We start from the raw sequence: 9721 nt of genomic DNA on the forward strand, positions 1-9721 counted from the left end.
CGTCTCCTCTCCCGCGTTTTTCCCCCGCGCAGCCTCCCCGCGCACCCATCCTTAGAACGTTGGCGTGTTCTGACGGTGTTCTTAGCGAATTTCCTGGTGTTTGCTTCGTTTATTTCGTTCTAAAGTGTACTAGAATAACAATGGGACTTTATTATGTGTTTTGATTAGGTTTGGTTATAGTTACAAGGCTTCAACACGCTAAAAACATGGAAAAAGTAAAATTCTTAGTTCGGCTATACTCCGTTTTTTGCGTTTTTCTTGGTGTTTTCTTCGTTTATTTCGTTCTAAAGTGTACTAGAATAACAATGGGACTTTATTTTGTATTTTGAGTAGATTTGTTAATGGTTGCAAGGATTCAAAACGCTATAAACATGATATAAGTAAAATTGCTAGTGTCTGTATACTCTGTTTTTAGGGAACTTCATGATGTTTTCTTCGTTTATTTCCTTCTAAAGTGTACTAGAATAACAATGGGACTTAATTCTGTATTTTGAGTAGATTTGTTAATGGATACAAAGCCCCACAACGCTAAAAACATAAAATAAGTAAAATTCTTAGTTCGGCTATACTCCGTTTTTTGCGTTTTTCTTGGTGTTTTCTTCGTTTATTTCGTTCTAAAGTGTACCAGAATAACAATGGGACTTTATTTTGTATTTTGAGTAGATTTGTTAATGGTTGCAAGGCTTCTACACGCTAAAAACATGAAATAAGTAAAATTGTTAGTTCGTCTAAAGTCTGTTTTTAGCGGTTTTCTACGTGTGTTCAACGTTTATCGTGGCCTAAATTATACAAGATCAACACGAAAGCATTCTTTTATATTTTGTTTTGATTTGTTGAAGGACTGAAAGCCTAAATTCGCCAAAAACATAGAAAAAATATAAGGTGGCTGAGTGGTAGCGTGCTGGGCCCGCATTCACCGCGTGATGGACGACGCGGGTTCGAGTGTGCACGCTACCACCTGGGATTTTTCAGTCACCGCCGAGTGGCTTAAAACTACCCACATGCTGTCCTGAAGACCACCCATCAACCCGGACTCTAGAGGAAACCGTCCAAGTGAATCAAGAACGAGCTCCGGGGGGCAGCATGGGCCAAGAAAAAATGGCGCCACTATAAATACTTGCCTGCGCCATAATGGGCTAGGGCCGATCATCAGGCCCTACTATGAAGGCCTACCGGCGCCACAGGCCAAGACGTAAAAAAAAAAAGATATATATAATGCCATTCTCCCGAATTTGACCTTGCTTTTGGCCACCTCTTCTGATTCTTTTATGGGAGCAGCGATTAGCGGGCTTTTTTTATTATTGTTTTTTTTTTGTGTGCCCTTGAGCTGCCTCCTTTGTTGTAAAAAAAAAAATAATAATAATAAAATAAAATGTTGTAGGGTTCATCAGGGCTAACAAATGTTATTATACAATGTCACGTCTACAATGCATGGGTGAGCCAGGAAAACAACTTGAACAGAACAACAACAAAAAGACGGAGAATCTTAACCCGGTGGCAGCGATGGGCCAAATTTGTGCCATGATATAAACCCCCAAAAATAGATGATACATAATCCGATCACAAATCCTTTGATATATATATAATTATGAAGTGATTTCCGTGAGGGGTGATTTTTTCTCATTTTTCTCGCTTGGAGGGACCATTAAGACACATGATCCTCGCTGCTACCGGGTTAAAGAAAATAGAGAGAGAAAAAAGAATTGAGAAGATGAGGACAAGAAGAAGAAGAAGAAGACGTCTAGACCACACAAGGCTCAAAGGAACAACCTCAGTGACCACAAGGCACCATCGGCTAAGCGAATGCAGACCGACAAGTGGCGCGCGGGTGACCACGAAGCAGCCGTACAAGAGTGGAGGTGTGACCCGAAGTGTGTCATGTGGGGGAAGTGGATTAGTCAGGTGGAGGGCTTCTCTCTCTCTCTCTCTCTCTCTCTCTCTCTCTCTCTCTCTCTCTCTCTCTCTCTCTCTCTCTCTCTCTCTCTCTCTCTCTCTTTTCTTCCTTGCTTTCTTTTCTTACAATGATCACTTCTAAGTCCTCACTCTCTCTCTCTCTCTCCTTACTTTTCTTCCTTGCTTTCTTTCCTTCCAATGATCACTTAGTCCTCTCTCTCTCTCTCTCTCTCTCTCTCTCTCTCTCTCTCTCTCTCTCTCTCTCTCTCTCTCTCTCTCTCTCTCTCTTTCCTTACTTTTCTTCCTTGCTTTCTTTCCTTCCAATGATCACTTCTTAGTCCTCTCTCTCTCTCTCTCTCTCTCTCTCTCTCTCTCTCTCTCTCTCTCTCTCTCTCTCTCTCTCTCTCTCTCTCTCTCTCTCTCTCTCTCTCTCTCTCTCTCTCTCTCTCTCTCTCTCTCTCTCTCTCTCTCTCTCTCTCTCTCTCTCTCTTCTATTTCTTTTCTTCCTTGCTTTTCCTTCCAATGATCACTTCTTAGTCCTCTCTCTCTCTCTCTCTCTCTCTCTCTCTCTCTCTCTCTCTCTCTCTCTCTCTCTCTCTCAGCCTCTAAGCCTCACCCCAACTTCCTCCTCGCCCCTAACCCCCCCAAAAACTCACCTTTTCACCCCCCTCGCCCCCCACCACCCCCTTTCCTTTCCCCTTCACCTCCCCTCCTCCTCCCCTCTATAAGCCTCACCCCAACCCTTCCTGAGCCTCACCCCAACCCCCTTCACCCCCTTCCTTTCCTCTGCACCTCCCCTCCTCCCCTCTATAAGCCTCACCCCAACCCATCCCAACCCACACCCCCACCGCACCCCTTCCCCCCACCGCCCCCCTTCCCCTTCCCCTCCCCCAACCCTTCCTCCTATCCCCCTTCGCCCTCCAAAACCTCACCTCTTCACCCCCCTTTGCCCTCTTTCCTTTCCCCTTCACCTCCCCCCTCTATAAGCCTCACCCCAACCCTTCCCACCCCCGCCCCCCTTCCCCTCCCCCCCTTTACACAATGCAGGTTCCCGCGCTTCACCGACAAACAAAGGAAGGAACACAAAACCACATTTCCAGAGTCTTTCGTTCTCTCTTAATACTCCTTTATTCCTTCTAATGAGTCTTTCTTCCACGCTAAATCACTGGATCATAACCCTGGGGGGCGCGGATCCCTAGGGGGGCCACTAATTTCCATGGGGGGGTGAGCCCAGGGGGAGAGTATAGGAATTTCTTGTTTTCTCATTTGGTATTCTTTCCCAAGGTAAGATTAGGGTAAAAATAAGGGAACTAGGGTAAGACTGGGGCAAGAATTAAGGTAAGGAAAGTAAGATGAAGGCAACAAATAAGGTAAGAAAGATAAGGAGAGACTAAGGCAAAAAGTAAGGTAAGGTAAATAAGATTAGGGTAAATATAAGGTAACTAAGGTAAGACTAGGGTAAAAATACCCTAACCTTACCCTAAATAATCTACCCCAAAAAAGTCTAAGGCAAAAATTAAGTTAACATTAAGGTAAGGAAAACTAACCTAACACTCCCTCCCTCCCTTAACCTTACCCTAACATAACCTACCCCAAAAAGTCTAAGGCAAAAATTAAGTTAACATTAAGGTAAGGAAAACTAACCTAATACTCCCTCCCTCCCTGCCCCTTACCCAACATGACCTACCCCAAAAGTCTAAGGCAAAAATTAAGGTAACATTAAGGTAAGGAAAACTAACCTAACACTCCCTCCCTTCCCCTTACCTTACTCAATATGACCTACCCCAAAAAGTCTAAGGCAAAAAATAAGGAAACATTAAGGTAAGAAGAACTAAGCTAACAGCTCCCTCCCTTAACCTTACCCTAAATAACCTACCCAAAAAAGTCTAAGGCAAAAATTAAGTTAACATTAAGGCAAGGAAAACTAACCTAACACTCCCTCCCTCCCTTAACCTTACCCTAACATAACCTACCCTAAAAAATATTAAGGCAAAAATTAAGGTAACATTAAGGTAAGGAAAACTAACCTAACACTCCCTCCCTTAACCTTACCTTACCCAACATGACCTACCCCAAAAAGTCTAAGGCAAAAAATAAGGAAACATTAAGGTAAGAAGAACTAACCTAACAGCTCCCTCCCTTAAACTTACCCTAAATAACCTACCCCAAAAAGTCTAAGGCAAAAATTAAGTTAACATTAAGGTAAGGAAAACTAACCTAACACTCCCTCTCTCCCTTAACCTTACCCTAAATAACCTACCCAAAAAGTCTAAGGCAAAAAATAAGGAAACATTAAGGTAAGAAGAACTAACCTAACAGCTCCCTCCCTTAACCTTACCCTAAATAACCTACCCCAAAAGTCTAAGGCAAAAAATAAGGTAACATTAAGGTAAGAAGAACTAACATAACAGCTCCCTCCCTTAACCTTACCCTAAATAACCTACCCAAAAAAGTCTAAGGCAAAAATTAAGGTAACATTAAGGTAAGGAAAACTAACCTAACACTCCCTCCCTCCCTTAACCTTACCCTAAATAACCTACCCCAAAAAGTCTAAGGCAAAAATTAAGGTAAGGAAACTAACCTAACTCTCCCTCTCTCCCTTAACCTTACCCTAAATAACCTACCCCAAAAATCTAAGGCAAAAATTAAGGTAAGGAAGCTAACCTAACTCTCCCTCCCTCCCTTCCCCTTACCCAACATGACCTACCCCAAAAGTCTAAGGCAAAAATTAAGGTAAGGAAACTAACCTAACTCTCCCTTCCTCCCTGCCCCTTACCCTAAATAACCTACCCCAAAAGTCTAAGGCAAAAATTAAGGTAAGGAAACTAACCTAACTCTCCCTTCCTCCCTTCCCCTTACCCTAAATAACCTACCCCAAAAGTCTAAGGCAAAAATTAAGGTAAGGAAGCTAACCTAACACTCCCTCTCTCCCTTCCCCTTACCCTAAACAACCTACCCAAAGAAATCTAACAAAAGACTATAAAATTTGACCTACCTTACCTTTTCTTAGGTCATCTTGGGAAGGTTATGGCCTGACCTGCACCAGCCTTCAGTATCCAGCCTGCAGTAGGTCATTCTTGAGGTCAAAAGGTCATGTTCCAAGTGATGGGGGGTGATTTTTTGTTCCCATATAGAGGTCATGTTTTTTTTTTTTCATTTTTTGTCTCTAATTTCACTGCTTTGGGGAAGACGTACAGTGCATCAACGGTTTCTCTAATCCTTCCACTACGTTTATATGCAAAACAGAAGCATATTACCCAAGAATTATCCGGTATACAGGCAAAAATAAGAAGCGAATCACCTCCACCAGGGTAACTCTCGTCTGCTCTCCTGCTTATATTTTTCCATTTTTCTCTTATTTCACTGCTTTGGGGAAGACGAACAGTGTATGAACGGTTTCTCTAATCCTTCCACTACATTTATATACAAAACAGAATCATATTACTCAAGAATTATCAGGTATACAGGCAAAAATAAGGACCGAATCACCTCCACCAGGGTAACTCTCGTCTGCCCTCCTGCTTATATTTTTCCATTTTTCTCTAATTTCACTGCTTTGGGGAAGACGTACAGTGTATCAACGGTTTCTCTAATCCTTCCACTACGTTTATATACAAAACAGAAGCTTATTACCCAAGAATTATCAGCTATACAGGCAAAAATAAGAAGCGAATCACCTCCACCAGGGTAACTCTCGTCTGCCCTCCTGCTTATATTTTTCCATTTTTCTCTTATTTCACTGCTTTGGGGAAGACGTACAGTGTATCAACGGTTTCTCTAATCCTTCCACTACGTTTATATACAAAACAGAAGCTTATTACCCAAGAATTATCAGCTATACAGGCAAAAATAAGAGATGATTGCCTCACCCACCCACCCCAGTATACGCGAGCCACAGGGAACTTCGTCTGGCATTCTTCATATATTTTTCCGTTTTTCTCTTATTTCACTGCTTTGGGGAAGACGTACAGTGTATCAGCGGTTTCTCTAATCCTTCCACTACGTTTATATACAAAACAGAAGCTTATTACCAAGAATTATCAGGTATACAGACAAAAATAAGGACCGAATCACCTCCACCAGGGTAACTTTCGTCTGCTCTCCTGCTTATATTTTTCCATTTTTCTCTTATTTCACTGCTTTGGGGAAGACGTACAGTGTATCAACGGTTTCTCTAATCCTTCCACTACATTTATATACAAAACAGAAGCTTATTACCCAAGAATTATCCGGTATACAGGCAAAAATAAGAACCGAATCACCTCCACCAGGGTAACTCTCGTCTGCTCTCCTGCTAATATTTTTCCATTTTTCCCTTATTTCACTGCTTTGAGGAAGACGTACAGTGCATCAACGGTTTCTCTAATCCTTCCACTACGTTTATATACAAAACAGAAGCTTATTACCCAAGAATTATCAGCTATACAGGCAAAAATAAGGACCGAATCACCTCCGCCAGGGTAACTCTCGTCTGCTCTCCTGCTTATATTTTTCCATTTTTCCCTTATTTCACTGCTTTGGGGAAGACGTACAGTGTATCAACGGTTTCTCTAATCCTTCCACTACGTTTATATACAAAACAGAACCTTATTACCCAAGAATTATCAGCTGTACAGGCAAAAATAAGGAGACCACTTCACACGCGCACCTCTCCGAAGCAGATGATCGAAGCTTCATGTTGACGAATCCCTTGTCATGAAGATCGTTAAGCGCAAGACACCAAAAAATATGTGGATTTCAACACTTTTTCTTCCTCTCTTCCTCGTAAATGATGTAGTTTAAATTATCTACCTTGAAATAACACCAAAAATATGATTATTCAAACATATAACCAATTTTTTGTCATTTCTACCTTATAAGTGACTCCTTAATTACCTTCCTTCTGATTTCTTTCTTTTTCTAATTTCCTTTCTTCTTCGTATATTTTCTTCCTTTCTTTTTTCTTTCCTTCCTTCTCGTCTCTTCCTTCCTTCCTTCCTTTCTTTTATTATTTTTCATTCCTTCACGAGTTTTCCTTCCTTCCTCTCCTTCCTTTCCTTCCTCCTCCTCTCTTCCTTCCTTCCTTCCTTTCTTTTATTATTTTTCATTCCTTCACGAGTTTTCCTTCCTTCCTCTCCTTCCTTTCCTTCCTCCTCCTCTCTTCCTTCCTTCCTTCCTTCCTTCATCTCCTTCCTTTCCTTCCTCCTCCTCTCTTCCTTCCTTCCTTCCTTCCTTTCTTTTATTATTTTCCATTCCTTCACGAGTTTTCCTTTCTTCCTCTCCTTCCTTTTCTTCCTCCTCCTCTCTTCCTTCCTTTTCTTATTTTTCATTTCTTCCACGAGTTTTCCTTCCTTCATCTCCTTCCTTTCCTTCCTCCTCCTCTCTTCCTTCCTTCCTTCCTTTCTTCCTTCCTTCCTTATCTCCCTTTAAATGCTTTTCTTCCTTATATAAATGATTTAGACAGCAGAATATATAGTTAAATTGTGTTATATAAGTGTTAATGGCCTGTGTTTGCTATGTTAGGCCTATAGGAGAATGTTATATTAGGCCTATGGGATGGTTGAACAATAGACAATGGAGGAAATGTATACAATAACACCCATATAGGCCTAAGCTGCCTTGCCCAATAGCTTACCTTGTCTTCCCTTCCTTCCTTCCTTCCTTTATTTCCTTCTTCTCTCTCTTCCTTTTTCTTCGTTGATATTTGCTTCCTTTCTTCTTTCTTCGTATATTCTCTTCCTCCTCTTCCTCCTTTTTTTCTTCCTCCTCCATATTTTCTTCCTCCTCTTTTTCTTCTTCATCTTTTTCTTCTTCATTCATATTTTCTTCCTCCTCCATATTTTCTTCCTCCTCTTTTCTTCCCCCTCCATATTTTCTTCCTCCTCTTTTTCTTCTTCATTCATATTTTCTTCCTCCTCCATATTTTCTTCCTCCTCTTTTTCTTCATTTTTTTCTTCATTCATATTTTCTTCCTCCTCTTTTTCTTCATTTTTTTCTTCATTCATATTTTCTTCCTCCTCTTTTTCTTCTTCTTCCGTATTTTCTTCCTTCCTTTTCTTTCTTTTTCCTCCCTTATTTCTTCCTTCTTTTCTACCTCCCTTCTATACGTATTTCCCTTCCTTCCTCTCCCTTATTCCTTTCTTCCTTCCTTCCTTCCTCTCCCTTATTCTTCCTTTCTCCTCCCTTGTTTCCTTCCTTTCTTCCTCCCTTCTATGTATCTCCCTTCCTTCCTCTCCCTTCTCCTTATTCTTCCTTTCTCCTCCCTTGTTTCCTTCCTTTCTTCCTCCCTTCTATGTATCTCCCTTCCTTCCTCTCCCTTCTCCTTATTCTTCCTTTCTCCTCCCTTGTTGATTCCTTCCTTATTCCTCCCTTCTATGTATCTCCCTTCCTTCCTCTCCCTCCTTCATATTCTCCCTTATTCTTCCTTTCTCCTCCCTTGTCAATTCTTTCCTAATTCCTCCCTTCTATATATCTCCCTTCCTTCCTCTCCCTTATTCTTCCTTTCTCCTCCCTTGTTGATTCCTTCCTAATTCCTCCCTTCTAAGTAGGCTATCTATTTCCTCCCTTCCTCTCCCTTATTTCCTATCTATATCCACGTAGGCCTAGTTATGAATTTCCAATATCCACACTTTTATCAAACCTCTTCCTTCCTCTCCTTCCCTATCCATTTCCTTCCCTTCCTTATCTTCCCCTATTCCTATCTTTCTCATGTACAAATTTTCCTATCTAAGTATGTGTGTGTGTGTGTGTGTGTGTGTGTGTGTGTGTGTGTGTGTGTGTGTGTGTATGACTAAGCCTGTAAATACCTCACCTGGAATGTATTTGAACACCTGAGGAAGAGGAAGAGGAGGAGGAGGAGGAAGAGGAGGGAGGAATGGAAAGGAAGAAGAGGAGGAGGAAGAGTAGGAGGAAGAAGGAAGAAGGAAGAAGGAGGAGGAAGGGAAAGGAAGAGAGAAGAGGAGGAGGAAGGAAAAGGAAGAGGAGGAGGAGGAATAGAGAAGGAGGAGGAAGAAACGGAGGAAGGAGGAAGAGTAGGAGGAAGAAGGAAAATTAGGAAGGAGGAGGAGGAAGGAAAGGAAGAAGAGAGAGGAGGAGGAGGAAGGGAAAAGAAGAAGAGTAGGAGGAAGAAGGGAAAGGAGGACGAGGAGGAAGAAGGAGGAATGGAGAGAAAGAAGAGGAGGAAGAAGGAATAAGAGGAAGGAGGAGGAGGAGGAGGAAGAAGGAGGTGGAGGAAGAAAGAGAAAGAGAAAAGGAAGGAGGGAAAGGATGAGGAAAATGAATTATTATTATACAGAAAACACACACACACACACACACACACACATACACACACACGCACACACACACTTCCTGTTAGTCTAATGCAAATGCACACACTAGAAAGACCTTTGGGAAGCCTTACACACACACACACACACACACACACACACGCGCGCACACGAGTCTAAACACACACACACACACACACACACACACAGACGGGATACGCACACGTTGTTCTGACCTTTACTGACATAGATATTAAAGGTCCAATTCCCATGTTATAACCAATGGCCCTTTGGACGCGAGATTTCTGAAGGTCAGGAAGGAGAGGAGTTGGTTAAGCAAGATCGCCTCTCTCTAAAACCGTGTTGATTCTGCCTTTCCTCTTAGTATATCATGAAGAAGGGATGTTTTAGAGGGAAGACAATGGGAAGATGAAAGGGGGATAGGAGAAAGGAAGAAAGGAAGCATGGGAGATATTGAGAAGGATTTTAAAACGTCTGGAAGGAGGAGTTAGTTAAGCAAGATCGCCTCTGTGCCTCTGTCTAAAACCGTATTGAATCTTGCGTCCTTACCTCTTAGTATG

This window comes from Eriocheir sinensis, unplaced genomic scaffold (assembly GCF_024679095.1).
Source record: "Eriocheir sinensis breed Jianghai 21 unplaced genomic scaffold, ASM2467909v1 Scaffold50, whole genome shotgun sequence".
Taxonomy (NCBI): Eukaryota; Metazoa; Arthropoda; class Malacostraca; order Decapoda; family Varunidae; genus Eriocheir; species Eriocheir sinensis.